This window comes from Apis cerana, linkage group LG2 (assembly GCF_029169275.1).
Source record: "Apis cerana isolate GH-2021 linkage group LG2, AcerK_1.0, whole genome shotgun sequence".
In the NCBI taxonomy this organism is placed as follows: domain Eukaryota; kingdom Metazoa; phylum Arthropoda; class Insecta; order Hymenoptera; family Apidae; genus Apis; species Apis cerana.
The window spans coordinates 7,494,161-7,519,172 of NC_083853.1; the positions used below are offsets into that span (position 1 = coordinate 7,494,161).

The 25,012-nt window shown below is 44.8% G+C and overlaps 1 protein-coding gene across 18 annotated transcripts in view; it reads left to right on the plus strand.

The window, feature by feature from the left end:
* LOC107996734 (RNA-binding protein Musashi homolog Rbp6) overlaps positions 1-25,012 on the plus strand; it is a 744,804-nt gene that overhangs the window by 481,648 nt on the left and 238,144 nt on the right. The window contains exon 1 of one of the 18 annotated variants that reach the window (XM_062070950.1): positions 22,104-23,113. The exons of 15 other annotated variants lie outside the window; for them this stretch is intronic. The gene's annotated coding sequence lies outside the window, so the exon portion shown is untranslated. Of the gene's footprint in view, positions 1-22,103; positions 23,114-25,012 lie in introns of those variants that run through there. 2 more of the 18 variants (XM_062070947.1, XM_062070952.1) reach the window with 2 other exon arrangements.

Sequence of the window (25,012 nt, forward strand, 5' to 3'; positions counted from 1 at the left end):
CGGGACACCGCAATTAACTGTCTGGGATTTCGCGTGTGCTCGCACGACGAGGACGTCCACCGTGTGAAACGTCAGCTGCTCCGTTCGGACACCTCTGTCGTCGTGTCACAGTCAAAATCTCCGAAAGACAAAGATCACCGATCCCCGACCAAAAAAAGGAAAAAAAAAAAAAGGAGGAATTCTCGAGATATAAATCAAAGACGAAGCCAAAAAAAGGTTAAAGATCGAAGGTTTGGGATGTTTTCCACGGAAAAGGGATAACCAATTCGCCGTGAAAGACGGGGGACCTCGTGCAGACGACTTCTGTCATCTTGCTAGCTTATATTATATTAAAGTAGTAAACCGGATAATAAAGCGAGCCACGTTCTCCTCTACGTTCGTCGCCCTGTTTTACGACTACCCTCTACGACCATCCTTATATATCGCGCGCTCACAGTTACCCTTTGCCTATGTGTACGTATGTGGATCAAGTTTTCCTTTTTTTCTCTCCCTTTCCTTTTCCCCGTGGCTAGAACGTAGTACGATCTCGAGTCGTGAAAATTCGAACTCGTTCCTTTCCATAAATTCGTTGGAAGATCGAGAGAGTTCGGAGAGACAACGGGATGCGGATTTAAAAAATTAATTTGAAATCTTGATGGATAGGTATATTGGAAATTCAATTCTCTATTAATTTATGAAATAAATATTTGTTTCTGAGATGGGGAGAAAGTAGAATATTTATATACGAGGATGTATATAAATGTGAACGAAGAGTGCATGGACATACGAGATTTTGGTTGGGATGGAACTGAACGTGCCCTTGGAATATTTGCATAATTTGTCCCGGGTGAAAGGGAAATAGAGAAAGATATAATATTTGAACTTAAAGAGAATTACGCGTGGAATTGAAAACGAGAGTTTCGTGATATTCGAGTTATCTCTTGCTATTGAATCATCTGTTAAACGCGCATTGAATTTCTCATCACGAAACCGAATAAATAAAAGTAAATTTCAAAAGATCTGTATATATATATATATATGTTTATATATATATATATATGTTTATCATTTACCGGAGCAAGCAGGATTTAAAAAAGGAAACGTATAAGGATGCCATTGTCGATGTATCAATGCAAAAGGCATCCCCCGGCCGAAATGCGCAGATTGGTCGCGATGTTGATTGAAGTGTAACGCAGATAACTCGAATCGTGGCCATTGGAGCGGAGAATGCACTTGCACGGATAGAGAGATTAGTAAAGGGCGTAATGGAGTTCCGGAAACTCAAAAACGGATCACGCTTCGTTGAAGCATCCGTCACTAGTTAGTCCATCCCGTGCTTCCAACTGGTCACGTGCTCGTGTAATTCCTGATATAACGTCGTACGTGATTCATATCGGGGCCACCGATTCTCCCGTCTTTGTTTACATAATGCGGAGTCCATTCCTGGAGTCCAGCCAACTGTGCCCGTCCACGATAATCGTCACGCTGAATTTAGTCAAAACGGCGTTGTTTGATAAGAACGGAAGATGAATCAACGTCAAGCTGCAAGTGGAACGTTGGTCTTGTCCAACTGGAATCCAACCGGACGAGAATTCGGTGGATGTATTTTAAAGTTGGTTTACGATTAATGGATTCCTTTTCGCGTTTCGTTATTTCTTTACGTGTCAAGGCGAAGCCGAGAGACTCTTTGCGGCCGGTCCTAGAATATATTTATAGACGATATTCCTCGACTACTACGTATTTCAATCGAATTAATCGTGGAACAGGTGTAATAATGCATTTTTACATTCGTTTGTAATCGTCTCTTCGCGACGGTTCAATCTTCCGGCAACAATTCGACGTGGAAAAATTTCGTTAATTAAAGGTAGCGCTGGTTTCGAGGTGGTTCGAAACGATATGAAACGGGTGGCAGACGGCTGCGTGGCAAGTGCAAGTAGAAGATTCCGACGATATATACATTCGCACAGTGTTATGGCAATCTAAGTTGGCATGTTTAGTCAGCTCGAATAAGGCGCACCCTGTAGCGAGTCTGATAGCTGACTGAGTCAACATTCATGTATTTGCCGTGGCATCGCTGCGAAGTCATCCAGACTGCGAAGCCCAGTTGGGGAACCAAGGGGTGAAAGGAAGGGATGCCTCGTGCCGCGCACAATTTGGCCCAAGATATTGCTTTGGAATGCAACCACCTTACCCTTTACCGCCCTAACTGTTACCGATGTTGTTTACCCTACCTGCTTGATGACAGACACACGACGAGAGGCACACCTGTACGTTTTCGCATCGAGCCTTACTTTGATTACTTAAGTTTTTCATTTCATTTGTTTCATTGGTTGTTTAAGAAAATGGTTTAAAATATATATATATATATATATGTGTGTATATATATCGAGAATTTTTAGCGGAAAGAGTTGACGGTAGCGAAAAAAGTAGTTCGAAAGTTGCTGTTCAAACTTGTTTTCTTGACTGAAACTTTTGGGAAGAATCGATGCGTGGATTTTTCTTTAGCATAGTTCGACCAGAAAAAAAGAGGGGGGAATGGGGGATCTTTGAGTTAAGATTTTTATTTTTCTCGTGCGATAACTTTCGAAAAGATTTCTATCTGCGTAAGAAAGAATATTCGAGCGTTCTTCCTCGCCAAATTTTCCTCGTTTACCTTCACCGATAGTCGTAAAGAACGGTTTGCGGATAAGGGGGTGGATTTGTTCCAAAATGATTCAATTTACATGGACATGGGGATATAGATCTTGTCAAACTGCGGAAAACGTTGTTGCAAATCTTCGTTTCCAAATCCTCATCTTCGATTTATACATCGAACTCGGGGTATATTAAATTCGGGGTGAAAACTTTCGATTAATGATTATTACTTCTTTCGAACTTTCGATATGGTAAAAAAAGCGCGTCTCGTTTCCAGAAATCCAGAGATATTCATTCGACGAATCTCCTTTAAACGCAAATAAAATGCTAACGAATATCCCATAAGTTGCCATATAATACCACGTCTAAACTTGTACAAAGAAAATACATACGTGGACGGTTCGCGCTTCGACGAATGCTTATCCTCTTAGCGCAACTGCAGGAAAGAAAAGTTTCTTTCTTCGTCGTTCTTCGAAGAGTATAAGATATTGAAAAGTTAGTTTACCGTAGCGAGAAGAACACTTACGGAAAGCGGATTTTCGGATACGCGATCCTCCGAATAATTTCACGAGGATGCAAGGATCAAGCAACGTCTGCCGCGAAATCAGAATTGTAAGCGAAGATGTTAAACAGTTGTCAAGTCCACCCCTTTGGATTTTCGGTCGATAAGGGGTTTCCAGCACGGTCTGACGAAAATTATACGGAATCGGGATAGAAAGAGAATAACGGTCCACGAGTTGGACAAGAATGGCATCGTCGAGTGCGACATCGACGAGGAAGAGAGAGGGAGAAAGAGAGAGAGAGAGAGAGACACAAGCAGACAGAGGGAACCAGACGCCCCGTGAAATTGAATTACAATAAGCAAAGTAAAGTTGGATGATCCAACCATTGTGCCCTCCCGTCCGTTGCTACCTCACTGCCAGTTATCTCCTTTCTTCTTTCCCCGATGCTGGTTCTCCTCACTTGCATACTCCCTCCTTCGTCGGGTCCCTAGTTGAGGAAGAACTTCTCTCGAGTACCACGACAACCACGACGGTATTCTTACGCCTTTGTTCCCCACGGGGCTGAATTAATTGCTGCGTTTTTGACATCCATTCATTGTCGGGTCCCGGCAGACGACGTCGGGATGAACGGATAAAGAGAAAAGTTACTGAACGCCTCGTCCTCGTCCGTGTCCCTCCCTCTCTCACCGAAACTTCTCCTCGATTCCACGTGTACCGCGAAGAATATTATTCCTCCACCCCGATGTTCCTTTCTCTTCTCCTTCTCGCCGAAAAAGTCGATATCGTCCTTCAAGGGAAACCAAAGAATGTTTCTCTTTTTATGCCTCTCCCATCCGCCGTCCAAGTGGCGAATGGCGAGGAGAGAAACGCTTCGAAGGTGTTCCACCCACTCGGAATTTCTTTATTTGCGATATCTCGTTAATCGATCGTTAATCGGACATCGTTACGAGGATCTTGTCGCGTTTTTAACGCTCCAATTGATCCGGAAGGATGGAACGAACGATGGAAATTCACGAGCAGAGAGAAGAAGCGAGAAAATTTTTCCACTTTTTCAAAATTCACGCCCGATTCGAATAAACTTGAGCAATTCCATTGCACGATGGCGGAAGTGTGTGTCCTCCGACACGATCCCCGTTCCGCGTGAGACACAAGTGTCGCAAGTTCGGCCGGAAGTCCGTGTCGCGACAGATCACGGTAAATCGCGGCGTAATCGTCAAGCAACGCGACTTGGTGGAAACTTGGTTGCTCGCGAGGCAACTTTCACAGGAGTCGGAGAGGAAATTGCTGTGCAGGACCAGCTTTTGTCCTTCCTGTGCGTCTCGAGCGAACCGAGCCGGAGTGCATAACCCCTTCCGGTTCCGGCGACGCCGTCGAGAAACTATTGAATATGCATAAGTTATATTAAATTGGGCCACCGGGTGCATGGTACCCTGCGAGGATGGAAAATCCCTACCAATTACAAGCACTTGGATGGAGTTCGGCTTCTTCGCCCTCGACTAAGGCGGAGTTCTGGAACGATTCAAGGATATACGAGCCATATGGTATTGGTATATCTCAACCATCCGAATGTTTTTGATCGGAGTTTTCGATTCTCAAGAATAATATTACTCGAGCGAAATTTTTGTCAACGCGAGATATTGGCCGGGGGCCAATCAAATTCTTCGATTCACGAGATATATATATATATATATATATTTTTAAATTAAATTATCGTTATTTCTTTTGCATGAATTAATTATGAAAAGCTTACGTGTTAAATATTTGGTACTGAGACGTTGTTACGACGGAAATATTATACGACAAGTTTACGACAAGTTTTTATTTATTTTGCGATGAATAGGATTTTTTTTCAAATTTATCTCACGTACGTGTAACGATATTATATCGATTCAATGTGGTAACGCGAAACTTCTTTTTGGTTTGATGCTCACGGTAACTTGAACCAGACGTATCCTATTCTATACCTTACCGCGAAGTATCAAAAAATCAAGAGAGGATTCAAACGCACGAATAAAAAGCGCTTCACGGTGATGCAAACCGCAGGCTTTCGAGCGCGCGGTACGCGTTTCTGGGTCAAATAAGATCCCGTGTAAAAGTTTTCCAGACTAGACTATAGTTGCTTCGTATTTTTTTTTTTTTCTTTTCTTTGTATCAGTATTTTCAGTACATTCTTCAACTCATGCTGTGCAACACTTAACATTAATTTTCCCCACGAGTCGAATCTTAATTTCCTGTTTTCACGTATCTTTTAACAACCGCTATCTCACATTCCCCCTCCCTCCTGTTATCTTCGCCCCTAATGTAATCAAGAGTGAAGGGTCGATGCCAAGAGAACATGCAATCCAATTAGCGTCAACCAAACGACTATAGCATAAATCGTAGGAAAGTTGAAGAAAGAAAAAAAAAGGAAAAAGAAAACGCCAGTGGAAAATTCCAGTGAAATACATTTTACACGTGTACGCAACAGATTGTTCGCACCGACAAAACGACCTACTAATAAAGATTTGCGAAACAGCGGTTCGTGTTGCCGCGCTAAAGCGCGATACAAGAAGGCTCTAAGTGGCTTGTTATCACGCAGTTGTTAGGTATTCGCTGATTAAACGGCGCAAAAATTACGTCACCGCTATTATCGCCCCGAAACATTCGCCAAGATTTTTACGAATTTATGCCATGCAACCTCCCCCCTTCCCTGTTACATTTCCCTCTATCTCTTAGCTTTATTCGCCAGATACATTCTTCTAATTTCAACGCAACACCGTACCAACGATCCTTTTAAATATACCCACTTTATCTTTAAACACATACGCGCACAGTGTACAAGATAACGTAGCTCGAGCTGTATTCAACCTATATTCAAAATATTTATCCAACAAGCCAAATACTCCACGATCTTTCTCCGTGGATTTTCAAAAGGGTTCACGCCAAAGTGACAAGATAGAGGCTTGTGGGATCTAAAAAGAGAAAGGAGAAAGGAAATCCACGTATATATATATATAAGAAAACACGAAGGCGAGAGTGAAAGGGTCGAATTCGCAACAAAAGCACGATAGAACGGATTACGCTTTATCTAGCGAAGAAGGAGGGAGATGGGAGTTGCGTCTGTTCGATAAATTGAAAATCGAGAAGGGAGAGATGGAAGAGGGATGGTGACGGTAATTCAGAGTCGTTGATTCGATTGGAGGGCATCGAGGCGAGCGTGTTTGGAAGAAACACGGAGGCCTCTCGTTTATTTCCCTAGCTCCTCGCGGATAATGCTTTCGGGTGACGAGTGTGGGGCCGGTAGAATAATTTTCTCGGACCACCTGCCGCGCCCTCCGGTTATCACGAGGTGTTTCAACTTGCGAAAAGTCGTTTCGACGTTCGTTCGTTTACTTTACCCAGTTTATCCGGCCCGGCATCATCCCACTTATTCGCTAACGAGCTTATCTTCCCCCTAACTCGAACGGACGGAGTCGAGATTCGAGAGAAGGATTCCACTCCAGGTGTTGTTCGTTCGATCGCTTTGCGCTCGACGACTTGGATGACATAATATAATACGCCGCAAGGACATATATGTCTGTCCATGCACAATCCGTAACTTCTTCGTGTTTATTTTCACGTGTTTCCATTCTCTTACGTCCACGAGGGAAGAGATTACGCGCGCCGAAGGAAATTCCGATTAAGAAGAGGATAAAATGGCTTTCTCTTTGTGAAAGAAAGGAATATTACTGAAAGTAAAACTAAATCTTTTTAAAACTTAATAACTCGTAGCTTGTTGAGTAATCTTGAGTGTTTTTCTTTCCGATCAGAAGATTCTGAAAATATTGCTTAAAGAAAATTTATTTTCTCCTCTCTTCTAAGTGAATACTTTTTTTTTACACAAGATTCGACCGCCATCGCTCGAAGTATCATCCGGTTTACCATATGAAAATAATTCATTTTCAATATTAATTAATAATCGTGAACAAGGAATCGTATCGGTATCAATCGTGCTCGATTGACTTGGATTTGGCCGGCAATGAATCAGCGGGGCCAAACATCATCGAGCCCGGTTCGAACTCGGTTTAATTATTTCTGACTCTGTGGGGACGCAACATCTATAAGGGTCAGGGTCCACGGCACGGATTGAGTAGCCGGTTGTATCGATCTAATGAACGATATTGATTAATGGTGTCGCCCGGTGTGAATAGGCCGGCATCGTATAAATTAGTGGGGCGATTCTCGTTGCCAGCACGCGCATTAAGCAACGTGGTCGGCCAACACGGGCTCCGGGCCTGGTTTACGCGGCTCGGCCGCTAACTCGAGTTAAACGAGATGAATGTCGGTTCGCTAATAGTTGTTACGAATTGCCACTGGAGCTTGCTTAGCCCGCTTTACACAGAGATTTAGTCGAGCAACTAAGAGATGAGCCCGCCGCTAACGGTTCCTCCCCCTTCGTTTCCTCTTGCTACCTCCATTCTTCTCCCTTCCCCTTCCTCCCCACTTCTTCTTCCCACAATCCTATCCCATTCCTCTAACGAGAGCCGCAGCCTCACCTGGAAATTAGAAGGCTCGCGACGATCTTCCAACATCGAAGTTTCGCACAAACTTTCTACTCTCTCTCTCTCTCTCTCGAACGGAAGAATCCTCCTTCTCCTGGAGATCGCTTTGAAAAACGGACGAATATGTTACATCGATTCGCGCGATTAAAACTCTGGGGAAGAGATAAAAACGACCGATTCCCGATGGCTGGCTCGTCGTTACATTCCCTGCGTGTCGTCCCCGCGAATCGATTAACCGTGTTGTTTGGGCCGAGAGCAATTTCCGTGAAATTCCATCCCCCAGGAGGCGTTGCCTGACCGGAAGTTGATTCGCTACTACTCGGTACGTCGAAATCTCTGTAGATTCGCTAAGTAGTAATATAGGGATAAATTAGCTCTGTCAGAATCTGAGCCGAGGTCGGTTGTTCCTCTTTCTCGTCCCTCATCCAAACAGAGCCCGTCTCCCTCGAGATATTGTACCTGTCTCGCGATGCAACGTTACTATCCCCTCCCTTCAGAGGGAAGGGGATCGCCGTCACGTCGTCGGTTGATGTATACGTGGATCCCGGACGTTGCGAACGCAACGTGAATAAATCCGGCACGCTTCTTAATTCTGTCCAAGTAAAATATTTCTGCGGCCAGTTTCTTTCGAGTTTAATACAAAAAAAGTGAAATCTCTCGTGATTTTTTTTTTTTTTTTTTGTATTATGGATAATATCCAGAACGATTCTTAATTCTTCGTGTTCTTAGCTTCTTCGAAGCGGAATATTCCCATTTCTTCGGCATTTTTCTATTCCCTTCATTTTCGAAACAGATTTCAACCTAGTAAATTATCAAACGTGTATCTTCTTTTTATCATCTCCGTCATAGTTCCACAATTTTCGCTTCGAGTATCACGATTCACGGCCGTATTTTTAATTTCCATTCAATTCTTCCTCTTTTCTTCATAGGATTATTAAAAAAAAATTCAGTACGTATCTTTTATGGCTCGTGAACGCGAACAATGGGATCCGTCGTGCACGCGTAAATACGTGTTTCGAAAAACCATGGCCGACTGCACTAAGGATAGGCGAATCTCTAGGTCGGGCAGGAAGATGGAGTCCGGAGCTCATCAAGGTAATGCAGCTGGGATTATCCTGAAACCGAGCACGTTCCCAATGCCGAGAGTAGCAGTGGGACGGCTCTTGGGAAAGGTAGAAGAGCCTTGGTAGATTATTAGTTGATCGTTTGATCGAAAACCTACAGAGACTGGTAGACACTTTTGACATGGACCATCTTTGTGCGTGCCCTCGACAGCGATCGACAGTGGCTCGTTGATTCGTCGAAATAATTTGACATTTTCTGAGGAGACACGAGGAGAAACGGGATAAATATTTCAATTCGACTTTCGATTCGATTTGATTGTAATTTTGTTGCAGCGTTTCAGAAGGGATGAATTCGAGGATATCGAATTTCTCTTAGAAATTATTGAAAATTTTATAATCAGAGGGGATTTGTTGAATGTATGTATGTCTTGTAGATTTTTATTTGATTGTGAGAGGAAAGATTGCTAATTCAATGCAATTTTTCTAATATAATTTCTAATTTGGATCGCGAGCGAGGAGATTAAAAAATTTAAAAGATTTCGTACATCGATTATTTTTGGACAAGCTTAATATTACTATCTGGTTGCTATATATATATATATATAGGAAACTATTCTACGTTAAAAATAATAAGACATTTGTGTAAAAAATTTCTCCTGAGACTTGGATAAAGGAGAATGTTAAATTTTAACCGATGAAGGAAGAATTCTGATTTCCTCTTACGAGAAAGTATATCACCTCGAGAAGAATACAGTACAGTAGAAAAGATCCTATTGTACTACTACTTTAGTCAAGCGAGAATAAAGGAGAGGAAAATGCAAGAAATATGTACTTCAATCTACCAAATTTATAAGATCAACGTGCTCCTTTATATAATCAAATTGAATTCTGCATCTAAAAACAAATAAACACACGAATTAAAAAGAATTAAAATACATTCACGAGAAAGTTAAAAAAAAATACTTACAAATCTTAAGAAAGAAAAAAAGAATAAAACAATCTTTCCAAGAGAAAATTTAACTCCGCTATTATTCTAAGAAATCAAGATTAAAGAACAAGATATACAAATATATTCTCTTTTCGCTCTCGAACTTAACTCATTTCGAATCCTGAACGAATCAAATCCTCGCGATTTCTTCGTATAATATAATGCAAAAGGAAGAACTTCTTTTCCGAAACAACTTGGTAATTTTCCATTTCCAATTTCGTCACGCTTCCCTCACGACTCGATGCTTCCAAATTCAATGGCGAATAAACCCTGGAAGGAAGCGGAATATCCGCCAGTCCCTCACTGTCAAGAAGGCAGGTGCGAAGCAAAGAAATAATAGGGAGACAGGAGAGAAGGGGGGTCGCGTTGACCCGGGCGACAAGCACGGTCGCAATAGGTTTCGAACAGCGACGTATCCCCCGGATGTCGGATTAACCGTCGAATTTATCTCCAACCTGTAACGTGTCCCACGTCCACGTAGTCTGGACGACGGCCACGGATAAATACGTGCGTTTAGCGGATTGATTGGATACAGCACACTTTGGCGAGGCTCGCTTCGCCCCGGATGCAACTTTTGCACCCGTCGCACCCAATATAGACGCGCTCTTGAGTCATGCGCGACGTTCCTTCCCATTCGTGGCAAGGTTGAGACACGGCTCGACTGCGAACGATGGATTCGTTGCTATTAACGCGAACGAACGCGTTTGGAACGGTTTCGAATCCGTCCCCCCGCGGTGGATATTTTTGAACCGATTTCTATTGTCTTATATAAGAACATTCCAAGGAATAAATTTTTGTGAAAATTGTGCACTAGTTCTCGAAATAACATTTGGCACATATTTTTCCTCGGTGTGTCGAAATCCGTATTAAAATAATTTCCTCAAGTTCGAAAAGGAGTTTCGGTTTGTTTTTGCAATTTTTTGATAACTTAAATTTTTCACAAATGCTCGACGGATTGTTCATTATAATTGTTCATTCCACGGCATGCAAGTGGAGTTATAATACAGAAGATATCAATTTCGACGAAGACACTCTCCCCTCCCTTTCACCCTGTAATAACAAGATGTTCAATCGAGACGAACAGCTGCAGCACCGTTCGCATGCCCCGCCAACCCCGTTTAATGCAATCAAGAAAGTCTTGAAAGCGCGAAGAAAGATTCGTTCCTCGGCGGGAAAATAGGTTGGAAAGTTGGGAAGACGCGTTATTGAAACAGGGAGCCGTGAAACTGGGAAGAATTCGAGTGCGCCACTGAACCGGTCGGAACAATTGGCAGAAAACGTTCGAGTGCTCGGCAAAGATACTTCCACGGGGCAAACATCGTAGCCTCGTAAATCATCCCCGCCCCCTTTATTTCTTTCCCCCTTCGACCCTCGCCGGTTTAATTAAAATGTCCGTTACGTTGCTTGTTGCAGGTAAGAATCGAGTGCCCGATTCTTCGTCGGCCGATAGTCTTATCGTTCGTCGATTCGGTGAGTGATTCAACGAGATTCGAAATCGTCGAACAGCCATTTCCACCTCTTTCTCGCCCCTCGCCGAGAAACTATCGAGAATCGCTCCTCCAAGGCGGGCGACAAGTTCTTAATTACGAATTCCTTGGACGAGATCGCGTCGCCCGTACTCTGGATCCGCTCGGGATCGGGAAGAGGGCGAGGAGTGGAGAGGAGGGGAGCGATCTTTTTCGCTATCGGCGACTACGAGAGACTGTGCACCGCGTGGCAGGCTTTCCTCCCCTCTCTCCTCCCCTCCCTCGATGGGGGTTGATACGAGCTGCCAAATGTCACTGGGCCAGACATTTCTATATTTGAATTCGAGTTTCGCATGACGGCGGTTCGACGTAGAGAAACGGCGGGAGGACCGACGTCTCTATCTATCGATCTAACTGCCGGCCGCGTGACGTTCAAGCTAGAAATAATGTTTCGTGAAGGTGGTCTCCGTTGGGGTGGTTTCTCGTCCCGTTCTTCTTCTACCCCTCCTTACATCCCCCACCTTCCTCGTTTTCCCCAACCGATTGCCCATAACCGATAACCGAGGTGATGCCGCGACGAAAATACGACGTCAGTCAAATCTTTAATCCTGGAAATAGGGGCGCTTATCGGGGCTGACGTAAGTGGTGCAACCGGACGGGATGCCCTCGCCCCTTTAAACCTCCGCGAAGAAAGCATCCGAGGTCTATCGATGTAGGTTTGTTGGGGTAGTTGGGAGGCAGATAGGGAGGAGATAGGCAGAGGTCGGCGGATAATATCAAAGTTTTCGAATTACGCGAGATCGGTGGAGAAGGGATTGATTGGGGAGAGGTTAACGAGAAAACGTTTATTTATCGAATTAGGTCTGGTTTAGTTATCGAAAGTGAGAAAAAATTTTATTGTTTGCCGAAAGGGATAAAATTAAATAAATTTGCTTCGTTCAAATCGTGCACGAATACGATAATTATCATTTTATCCGAGAATTTGCATGAAATTCATAACGGAGAAAGAGAAAGAGAGAGAGAGAGATAATGGGAGATAAAATCAAAATTTTCGAATTATGCATCATCGATGATAAAGAGGGATGATTAACATTTTATCTACCGCAACAAATCATTTTACAGCGTTACTTACCTTACTGACAGCTTATAAATCAGCTTTTCATCGGTAGTGCTTATATTGATCGATATCCTATTAATCGGTTTTTTCCCCTATGAATGCGTATTGGCCATTATTATCAGCTGCAGTTTTCCAGCTAACGAGTTTCGACAACGTTTTCTACAATACGAAAAACAAATTTCGCCGAGTGCTATTATATTATAACGAAGCACAAGATCAATTTTTCCTAACATTTTCAATAAAAAGGAAGAATATCATTTTCGCATTTCCATCGTGAGATAATACTCGTGGTGAAAACAGAATTAAATTCGCGTTAACAAGAACGAGATGCAATATTTATTCTGTAAAGACAACTCTGTTTCCAAAAATTCCAAAAATTCAAACAATTCCAATTTCACGCGAATAATTATCATCGTCGTATCCTCGCGAAATTTCTGTCCCTCCCCCCTCCCCCCTCGGTAATAAACAATGATTATCAAGTGGAAAATCGACACTCGAGGACCAAAATTCCCTGGCGCAGAAGCGTTAACGACGCGATCCGAAATTCCACGGATTCCCAATTTCAGAGGCGGCACGAAATTCTCCCTCCCTCCCTCCTCCCCCATCGTCCTCGTCGCATACGCGGTAATATCCGAAACGGTAAGTTGTGCACGTCGCCGTTCTGCGCCGCTACCAGCAGGAATATCCATTTCAAGACATTTAACCCGGGCCGCGGCTAGGTGAGATAGGATGTACACACGGGTTCTAAGATTACTTAGGCAGTTTCATTACGGTTAAGAAAAAGATCCATCTTTCCCTCCTCCTAACATCTTTGTCTCGTTCCCTCCTCACGATGCTCCTCCCTTTGTGTCACGTTAGAAAGGTTTTTTCGAGAGGTGGTTGGTCGTGTCAAAACCGGAGACGAGTGCACCCACGGGGAACCGAGACGAGATTTCCTCTTCCTCTCCGCTTCTAAAGTTTTGTGGAAAGTGACTCTTGGCGGGGGAGAGGAGAATTACGAAAATAAAACTGATATTCTATATTATAATAGGCCACTGTATAGGGGATCGGTTTTGAGAATGTGGTGTGAAGAATGTGGAAGAATGGGATGGTGTAGAGGCGATTTCTTCGGACGACGATGAGTACTCCTTGTGATGTATAGTGTCACTTTTTCCTCCGGTTGGATTACGTGGGAGAATTTGTAGTGGAAATTGATTTTTCCATTAGAGATAGCGGTTTTTACGATATAAATTTGACGGTTATTTAATGGAATCTAATATCGTGCGTATTCGGTTTTTACATAGGAAATAGGTAGAAAATAGTTTTAGATAAGGAAATTTTTCTGGTCGAGAAATATGATATTATTTAAATATTCACGATCAGTATTATCGTCGATTTTATCGTTCGAATTCGAAATTGGTGGAAAGGAAATGGTAATTCGTGGATAAAGTATTCAATAGGTCAAGTGGAACTAGGGAATGAGTTTCAGTATTTTATTGCAGAGGGCGGTAAAGTTCAGAGATGGATGATGAGTGAATTTCGGTCTTCCACAATCTCTCGCTTCTCTCATTCTGTATTTTTTTTCTCCTCCTAAATCGTCTTAAGAAAATTCAAAACGCGGTACACCGAAATGTAATTTTATTAACCCTCGAAACGTTCCTCTAAATATCTCTTTTATCCACCGAATATTCCATCACCGAGCTAACCGAGCCCCAGCCACTAATTTCTCTCGTTAATGCTCCGAGTTTTCGTTTTAATAATGATTTCGCGAATGCATTAAACGCGTTATGCATTTACGCGATAGATGCAATAAAAATTTGTCAATTCAGGAAAGTTTTCGACCGCAAGTCGTGGCTGAATTTTCGAACTCGTTCGTATTTACAATCGGCCCGTTCGAGACGCCTCTCCCCCGTCGCAGAGGGGAAAACGAGAAGTTGGCCGCGGCGAAAAAAAAAATTCGACTCGATTTGATTTCTAGAATCGAAAGTCTCGCGATTTTCGACGTTGTTACTCGGCCCACGGTTAATTACAGGCGCGAGGTACCACGTTGCACAAGTGGAAATTCCTAGCACATTTTCAAACGATCCAACCTTTTAATTACGTTTCGCTAATTACTTTCACGATTCGTGTAATCCTCGTTGATTAACGTGAAACGCGTATCGATGATCGCAGAGGGGGGATAAAAGATTGAAAAAGTATAGTACACTTTCGAAGGAGTTGAATACGTGCTTTTTGCGTAATTGACGTTCGAATTAAAGGATGGATCGATAGAAATTAATGCGCGCGAGTATTCGAGTTGGATTTCCAGATATCGAACGTTTTACGTTGCACGTTGATGAAAGAATTTGAAAGGAAACAAAGAGAAAAATTGAGATATCATATTTATATCGATATATTTGCGCGATTAATTAAATTGTTTCTCATATTGCAGAGTTGATATTTATCACAAATTTTTTTCATCGTTCGTATTACACGTGTCCATTGAATCTTGATATCACATATTGCACGTACAATACCTGCGAAATACTTGGCTTTTTGTTCAATGCAAAATCTCTTGTCAATAACGTTAAAAAAGTTCAAATAATCCATTATATGATTTCCCGGTAAAACCCAGCAATTATTGCATTCCCAATAGTCAAAGAAATGCGTAAATAACGGTTACAAACCAAACAATTTGCCAAGCCAGGAAAATAGCGAATGTATGAAACGACCTATTTTATTTTCATTTATGAATTTTTAATAATAATATTGAAAATTCTACCGTATTTATAAATTTCGTATTATCGTCACGTCGTATTAAATTAACGAAACGACTCGTAATTCATTCGCTCTGACGAAGCGCCAATCCCCCGAAATATATCCTTCTTCTAAACGTTCGCTGCTTACACAACGCAAGTCGGTCGATAAATCGAGGAAACAAGATTACGAGATTCCTCCTCCCCGTAGCGAGCGTTCATTCATAAACGTCGAGAAAATCGGCCGGCCGAGTAAATCTCGGCTGCAGAAACCGGTCATAATTCCAGAAGTAATATAGAGAGTACCGCGTACTAATCGGGTACGCGCCATTACATCCTCAAACGCATTACGGTGTAAACCAATCTAAACGAGCGACAGTCATTACGGAGTTTCACTCGTGGAAACACGAAAGAGGGGGAATATAGGATGCCGCGGACATACACCTGTACGTGTACATTTCGCGCACGGTTACCAGTCCCTCTTCCTCTTCCTTCGCCAGTGCAAACACAAATGGCGCGCAGTTGCGATGCTCTACCTACGCGTTACCTTGCTCCTCGTCCCAGCTTTCATTAATCCCTCGCTCTCGAGGCCATAACCAGACCGGAGATTTGTATAAACATTTGCGCAGAATCTACTAATGTGAACGAAAGAAACGAAAACCTGGTTGGTTTGATTGACACTTTATCGGAAAGTAGAATTGATCAAAAATTGAATGGCGGTGGATATCAATTTTTTTAAAATGTACGTAAAATAAAATACAACGAAATTCGAAAAGAAACTTGAACTGAAGAAGAAATCGCGTAGGAAAGATGCGTACGTTGATCGCGCATTAAAATGTAACGCACGAGAGTTTTGTACGAACCGGGTATAGACGAGGTCGAGGTTTCTCCGTTGTATTTCGCGGAAGGAACCACCACCGAAGGGGCCATTAATCCATTGAGTATTCAAATCGAGGCGGTAGGAAAAGAACGAGAGACGGTTTCCCCGGGGCTCGTTGGGACTCGGGGCAAAAGAAGGTTACCCTCTTATTAATACCATTAATCACCTCATAAAGATTCAACGAAAAGGAACTGGGAGGGGGAGATCGGAGGGAGGAAATACGGGAAAGAGGAAAAACAAGGGGGTTGATAAAAACGAGCGAAGGAAAGATTGAAGAAATCCACCGAACCGGGCTGTTCCTCGGGGGATAGTTTTTTAAGGGCGTAAGCGGGGAAAAAGGGACCGACTGGAAGCGTATTGTTTCTCACGCAACTTTTCACAGATTTCATTTAAGCCGCGATGCAAGAGAGAGCCTTCTGGCTCCGAGTTCCGCCGAGCCCGTGCCCCCTTTTCTTCAATAAAAATTCATTTCCTTCCTTTGATTTACTTCAAGCATCGAGCCAACTCGTTCTCCGCGCTTCTTTCCCTCCTCCTCCCCTTCTCTCTCTCTTTCCCCTTTCCTCCGCCCTCTTCGGTCTTTGCCGAGGAGACGAGTTGAAACTCGACTCGAAGAAACGGCTCGAAGGAGAAAAACCCTCCTCGCTTCTGGTCCACCTCGCTCGTGGCCAGATATAAATTCCTTCGCACCATCTGAAGCGTAACCTGAAAAATCCCGGTGGCCAAAGACGCCTGTGACAAATCGTGCACCGGACCGTTTACCTTTATCGGTAATGGCTTCCCCGCTTAATGAATCTTTCTTGAAAAGGATCGCGCCGAATCGCCCTCCCCCACTTTAAATCCCCTTTCGTCGAGATCTTCGATGAAAAATTGCTCGGCGGGGGTCTTTACATTAGTATTACGTCTACGAACCTCTTATCTCTATTCTACCCACGGACGTACGTGGCCAACCACTTGGCGACCGTGCTTTCCACGTAGATTCGAGATCTTACCACCGTTGGTCGGTTACTATATTTTTTTCCTTTTTTTTTATTACATTGCTCCTGCGCAACGTATCATTTAAAAATGGCAACAATTTCGATAAACGCGGTACGATAAGGGGCGACTTATTGTAAATCGTACAGGAAGTTTCATGAAAGTACAAAGGGGCAAGGATGTCGAGAGTCGCGTTTCCTCGCGTTCTCGTGCGCCCTATTAATTACTGGGATACTGGGGTTCGCGTGATTCGAACTATTTATCCATCTCTTATCCGTTCTCTTTCCTTGCCTCGATCGGGTCTCTTCCTTTTCTCCTCGATCGACCTCCGTTTGAAAGGGCAGCGAGAGAGAGGGAGAGAGAGATTCGAAAGGAACGAAAGGGGATGAAGTGGAGCGCGGAAAGGTGGAACGATGGTATCCACAGGAACCGAGGAGGGCGGATACGCATTCTTGAACTCTCGAATGCATGGAAGAGGCTCGGATATTTTAGAAAAGTTTCGAAAACCGCTCGTTTCGTTCGAGGTTGCGCGACGAAGGGGGAGGAGGGAGACGCTCGCGTGCATATTCTCGTGCGACGCGAGGGCGAAAGGTAGAGAGAAAATAGGAGAGAACAAGGGAGAATGTATGAGATATAAGAATGTAAGAGAATAGGTAAAGAAATTATTTGGATACGTTGTACGAATCTCGAAGGATAATTGTCGAAACTGATAATCGCGATTTAAAATTCGGCACGTGTAGCGCGAAAACAAAGTGGGTCGACGTCGAACAGTTTCAGTTACAGTTGGCTGCCCCGATCGAGAGCATCCTCTCCTCTCTTCCATCTTTCCCAAACTCCGTTTCTCCTCCTCTTTCATCTCGCACGCGGAGAGGCACGAAACTCCCGTCTGACTGTTTTCTTCATCGCCGTCGAAAACATGCTGCCCTTGTACTGTCGTCGAGACAAATATCGGAGTGCACCGGAGGCAGTGGCGACGACGGGGCTCGAGGGGACAGGGGATCCGGGGATGGAAAGTTTTCCACTGTTCTTTTCGTTTATAATTTATGTTTCCCGGAGAGCGGACGGCCTGAAACACCGTTTCATCGATTCGGTTACGTAAACAGCCGGAGCACGGTTTTTGCCGCCCGCTTTGTGATGCACTTAGCTGTTTAAACTGGCCGGCTTTTGTTCGATCGCGGAATCGCGGTTGAAAGGGAATCCCCTTCCTTTCTCTCGACGCTGCCGGAAACCACTGGTTCGTCGTCCATTGACGATGCGGCTCTTTCGCGTGGAATTAATAATTTGTCGAGGTTTTCACGACGTTGCAATATTATTCCTTTAGAAGAAATCGCTCGTTATCGGCGATTAAATTACACTCGATCTCAATTTTCATCGAGTTATACGTATCTTCTTTTTAATCCGCAACACTTGCGAATTACCTTATCTATATTTTTGTAACGTATCTCGTTTGAGAATTTATTCAAATTCTTCAAAGTGTAATTATCAAAATCAATTTCGCGAAGAAATATCAATTCGTGCATAAATCGTGAACACGGAGCGCCAATTAGGAACTGGCTGCAGTTTCGGCTTATCGTTTTACGCTATTCGCCAAAATTCCAATAGAACGTGGCTCGTGTTGCTGCTGCGCAAACAGTGTGTTGACATGTTCGTGGAGGTTGTGCAGCGTGTACAGAGACCGATCGGGGACCCTGGAGGAAAGGGCTGACCCATCCTGCGCCCTGATAACTCGGTTACGTTCCAATATCATGATTACACGTCATCCTTGGCAGTTGACAATCCCCGGAGTAATGACCATTGCGGAACGGCTCGAAATGGCTCGCGTCGATCGTTTAAATTCTTCAACGTGTGTGCGCGCATCACGCACGATGCGTCGGTTTACGTTAATCTTCACGGTTTATGAAAATATAAGCGGGGCCCTTTCTTCCCTCCTTTTTAATTTCGTGACGTGGCTGCTCGTGAAAGAATTCGCCGTTTTTTTTCATGCTCGAGCCGCGCGTAAAACTTTCCTCGTTTCGCGCACTCGGTCTTGATAATAATTTTCCACCCCGACCCGAAATTTCAAAATCGCTTTGCCGAAATTTTATCGCTTCTTCTTCCACGCGAAAAAAAGAAATTCCAATTCGAAGTTACAATTCGTAATTAGCGATAAAGGTAACAAGAGTTCTGGATACGTTTGTGAATTTTCAGGATTTGACAGTACTTTTACTTTATTTCATCGTATATATTTATATCGCCGTCTTCTCCTATCCTAAGCAACTTCTCAAAATAAACTATTGTTGGAAGAATTTTTAAGATACGAAAAAAAGAAACGGATATTTGTATGTGTATCAGGATTGATGAAAACATAATAAATTAAACTTTATTCCCAGCAAAATATTTACTTCATAAACTGAAAGGGTATGATGAAAAATATTATTAGATTCGTTCAATTCAAAAATTTCTCCCGTTATAATTTCTACAAACGTATTCTCTTTTTAAATAAAAGGGAGACTGTTAATTTAATCCGCGGTCAAATTATTAAACAAGGAGCAATATTTAATTGAATAAACCGAAAAGATATAAAATAATATTCGATATTCGTATTATTTTATTTCAGGGAAGCAGTGAATATTCATCGAGATGTATATCCTATTAAATAGATTTAGAATGATTCATACATTAACTGACGGGTGATCGAGACAAGGACACGATCTATTTATATCTATGAAAAAAATTGTTGGGATTCTTATATTACGATTATCGAAACTGACGCACGCACGTACACATCCACACAACTGCTCGATATTATGCTCTTTCAAAGAATAAAACCGGACAAAAGAATTCGCTTGTCTAAGAATTAACTCGATTAATTCATCTTCGATGTTATTACTCACGCAATTATTAAATCATTAAAGTGTAATCGTGCAGAGATCACGTCTACAGATCGTTGCATCGTTAAGCGAAGATATTCAACATCGGTTGTAGTTGCACCACTCTCACGACAGAAGGAAGCACACGCCAGTGTGGTTTTCCCGCCAAGTTCATTGAGCATCTTGCGCTGGATGTAAGCCAAATACTGAATACACCACCGTTTTCCGCCTCCTCGTTCCTCCTGTTCGCCTCGTCTCCCGGCCGTTATCATTCCGGAATGGCAAGTTGATGTTGCTCCTAACACCTCTGGCGTCGCTCGTTTATAGAACAAGCAACACCGGCCCCTAATAAGGTCGGGTCACGGCCCTATTCCGCAATATTTCGCGACCAATTGTGCGCGACATTGGAGGGAATAAATGCGACAGTTAAATCCTGTAGGAATTATTGGTCGTGTTGTTCCTCTTGAGAGTGCTTCTTCTCTGTGAAGGACTTTGTTATATAAAGGGCGATGATGAGATTACGCTTGAAAAAAAAAAGGAAGAGGGAAAGAGAGAGAGAGAGAGAAAACAACAAGGATTGGCTGTCGTCGAGCGATAGTGAAAGCGAAAGGCGAAACGAGCGAGGCTCGCAAGTTTTTTAAACGGTTTAATACTTACCGCCTCTGGCTCTCTGCAACAAGTTATCAGCTTCTCACAGACTTCCTGCAAACTGAGCTTTAATAGCTCGAAATAAATTTTCCCGTTGATAGATTACGTAGTTGATAAAAATTGCGGAATTAACAGAGAGAGAGAGAGACAGAGAGAGAGAGCAAGTTAGCAAAAAATTAGAAAAGCAAACTTCTTCTCCCTTTTTTCTTCTTTTTTTAATATATTAAAACATCGACGTGGAAATCTTTCTCGCTTTCTCAATTATTCTCTCTTTCTCTCTCTCTCTCTCTCGGCGAGAAACGTAGAAGAAAGCGCTGAAGCGCGACGAGAATTGTGCGACCACGACTTCCAACAACCCTGTTTTTTCTCCTTTTCTTTTTTTTTTTTTTTCTGTAGGAAATCCCACCGCGTGCTTAACGAAACGAGCCGGGGCGCGGGTGTGCGTAGCCGTTCATAGTATTGGCAACAGGCCAAGTCACGTTGCGACTCAATGAAATCTTTCTAGGTTAGGTTAGCCCCTTCCTTCCGCGTTAAGCGTAGGATACGTTTACACCGGGCCGCGGTAGACGCGCGAGAGTGGATGGAGGCTGGCCCTCGGCCAGCCACACCGAGGACCCGGCGAAGTGGCCGGTTTTCGGCTCTCCGGACGGAAGTGGTAGTGGTCAATATTAGTCAGGCCGGAGAGGAGGGGGAAGGGGCTCCTTAAGCGCGAGCTCGTACCACTTCGGGACTCGACTCGACTCGCCCGTTAATCGTTCTTGTGGCTCGCGCGTCAATGAGACGTTACGTCAGTCAGTGGCCCAGTTCCCGTGCGCCGTAAGGGAATTAACCGCCTGTGTCGTGATTTACGATTTGCAATTTCCGTCCAGCGAGCGGGGAATCACGAAATTATCGCTGAATCGGATTTTTCGCGTGTCCACCCGCTCGTTAAACCGAAATGCACGCATCGAATTTGGGAGGGGGGAGGAAGTTGATTGGTCGGTAGGGATTCCCGGCAAAGAAACGCTCGATTCGATCCGATCGCGAGAGGCGGGTTCGGCTCACGGACGCGTAACAAGTAGTCATGCACCGAAAACGCTCCGCTTCGGCGTCGGTGCAACACGATGCTCGCGAGCACAATCCGGCGTCATCCTCCTTCCTCCTCCCTCGTGACGTGTTCGCTCCACTCGAACGTCCTCCGTTCCCTCCCTCCCTCCTCCCCTACCCACCGTTTCTATCCCGCCGTCAAGCGAGCGTGGCGTGGCGAGGAGGAGCAGTCAGGCAGTCAGGCTCTCTGCTGGCATTAAGTATTCCCGTTGGGTCGGCGTGGCGAGGAGGAGCACGGAGTGGCGCGACGCGGCGTGGCGTGCAGCGCTGTGTCGGTCGATGCTGGGGTGTTCGCCGTAGGAAGGAAGGAAACAGGCGAGAAGGAGGAACAGAAACGATTCTCTCCCTCTTCCACGTCTCTCCCTCGCCCTTTCTCTCTCTCTCTCCCTTTCTCTCTCCCCTCCAACCCTCTCTCCCTCCCTTCCTCTCCGTCCCACTCGCACCAACCGAGCTTTCTCCGGCACGGAATCGAGAGAGGCGCTATCCCCCTCGAGCGACGGCAGCGCCCCGGGGGCGCCTGCGCGCCTCGGAGGGGTAGCGGTCGCCTGATAGTGGCGAAACTCGAGGGCGAGGGGGAAGGGGCCCCTCCCTGTTCTATCCCTCGCTCCTCGAGCGTGCACCCCACCATCGGGTGCCGCGCGGCTCCTCTACCTCCCCTCGCTACGGCTCCACTGCCCGGGCCTCCACGGTCGCCCCATTCCGTTCTCGGCATCACAGCGTGCAGCATTGAACTCGACGCACGGCGACGCAAGGAGCGCGACAACGACCACCTGCCTCTCTGTGCTCCACGGATTATATATCGGTCTCTCTCTCTTTTCAACCTCTCGCCGTTCACCGACCCGTTCGGTTCCCATCTTCATCGGTGCACACGTTGCCGCGAGAAGAGGGCAGGGAGACGACGAGGATAAGACGGGGCCGAGGATTGGACCGATTCTATCAAGATCCGTTCTTGAGGAAGGCAAAACAACCGGAAGACGCGACGCGTCACGGTCACAACCGTTGTCATCCGAGCCGAGACAAAGGATCGATCTCGAGATTTTTAATTTCCTCCGCTTCTGTGGATTCGTTCAGCCTGTCAGTGTGCCGTTCATTGGCTTGCCGTGCGTTTGTTTCACGCGTGTTTCGCTCGAAGCTCGCTCCAAGTGCCCGCTAGTACGACCATCCATAACGTGACAAGTGTGTACCGCGCGCGAATGTAACCCGTTCGACGAGACGAAGTTTCGATCAAGAGGATCCCGTTTTACGTATCCTCCTCCCCCCTCGCTTCTTCCGATCTGTGTGAGTTCGATCGTTCGATCGAGTTTTCGCTGTTCACCCGCTGCTCGTGCCTGTTCCTCGCCGTTCACGCCTCGCCGTTAACAGTGGCAAAAGGGATTCGCGGACACCTATCGCGCGTTCGTCAGCCGGAACCAGAAGAGCTGTCACGAAGCGATCGCGACGTCGTTTGGAAGCCGTGGGATCAGCGATATATTGTACGCGCGTGTGCTGAGAAAGCGCGAGCGTGCGACGCGAGACACCGTCGGTCTCCTCCTCGTCTTTTTCTCCTCTCGCGGGGAAGGAAGGCCATAGCGTTGATCGCACGGCACTCGGTACTCGCGGCGGTACTGAGTGACCTGCAGCACCCGGCAGTCATCGAAAAGTGTACACGACGGCGGTCACCACGTACATCACGCCGCTCATCACCCCAGAGAAGGTACGGTCAACGTTCCATTCAAATGTTTCTCCAATAAATCCTCTCTCGAATGTATCCGAATACGAAGGTGGTCGAGGGAAACGGGGCCGAGAACGATCGCCTCCAAGAAATTGTGCGTCCTCTCTGGTGAACGTGTCTCTAGGTGTATCGATGTTTATATATAGCTTACGCAACTATATTTACGTACGTGAGTACATGGATATTGCACTGAGCGAGCGCGAATGTGTGGGTATTACGTTGTGCCCTTGCTGCGAGCATGTGTGCGTGGGTGGAGCTTGATCCTGAACGTCATCCGTCGGACAAGGACGGAGTAATCCGGCTTGGTGGATATCTCGTCGAGCTTCTCTCTCTCTCCCTCTTTCTCGTCCTTCTTCTCTTATCTCCTGCACCGTTTATTTCTTCGAACAATGTGCAGTGACCGAAAAGTTTCCTTGTAGATGACATTTGAGAAAAGCTTCGCTATCCCAAGTTTCCTCGGAAGTTCCGAAATCTTTCGCCCCATAGTTTCTGATGCGTCGGATCTTTCGCTTTCGCGTCATCTTCCGCTCTTTCTTTCGTCTCCCTTTTATCTTCCTCCTATTTTTGTCCTTATACTTTTTAATAGTTTTCGTCGTCAACAATTTTAATAGGTTTCTCGTTCCCGTGCTCGATATAATTCGATCGAGAAAGAGTCTTCTAGTTTCTTCCGCGTGCGAAATTCAAGCAAAGGATAAAACGTTCCGCTACTTTAATTCCAATATAGCCGGACACGGACGGATTCTTTGAGAATCTGTACGCGGTACAGATGCGTCGAATCGGATGAAGGAATTATTAACGGAATTAATAAGTCGAGTAAGCCAGAGTAGAGACGGTGGAGAATACTATTTCCTTTTCACCGGAGAGAGAGATTATTCTAGTTCCTTATTACGTTCTCCACCCTCCCGAGCAAACTTATTATCTTAAGTCCTTCGGCTCTCCAAGCGAAACGATAACGAGATCGTTACTTTCGAAGTTCCCGCCTCGCGACCACCGCGCTCGATAATTATTTTCTCCTTTCAACGGGCCAGTCGAGTGTATTTCCGAGTGTAGTAGTTTCTTCTTTTCCGAGAGAAGAAAACTTCCCTCGCCGATCTCCTCCACCCGCGCAACAAACGATCGTAAATTTTTGAAACAAGCTTTCGCGAGCCTTTCGTCTCTCCCTCTCCTCTTCCTCCCCTCTACCCCCATCTTTCTAGGCCACATCTATCCTGCAGTCGCTTTGTATCGAGATTTTAAATACGTTAACCTACTTCCTCACTCCTCGGCAAAGGTATCTATTCCGCCGTTTGATCTCGAACAAAACTCCTCCTCTCCATCCCGCAAAGTAGTCCGACAAGCACGACAAGTCTGTTTCCTCGAGTCGATTTCAATTTATTCGCCCGATGAAAATCGTTTCCCGATTTAAAGTACACAATCCACCGGCTGATGGGATTTTTAATTAATTCCTGCCCGCCCGTCCGTCCGCCGCTCCAGAAAAAAGGGGGGGTGGAAAAAAAGTAACGATTCCACGGCCGCGTATCGTGTCGCATACATTAAAACGATCATTAACGAGCTCGGTGATGCGTCGAGTGATAGGAGTGGTGTTACGTGGCCGAGATTTAGGTCGCGATTTTTTTCCATTCCGCTTTATTACACCGGGAGAGTATCCGCGTTGTCGAGAGTATCGAGCTCCAATGATCTCGTGGATAATCCGCGGCTTCGAATCTTTCTTCCCTCTTTTTCTTCTTTTCCCTTTTCCCATCTTTCCTCCCTTCGTCTCATCTCTTCGATCTTTGATTTTCATCGCGCACCAACTTAGTTTCAATTCGCATCGATACCTTGGACACGTACACTTTTGGACGGATTTTCTCTGCATACCAACGTCGTAAACAAAAGAGTGGT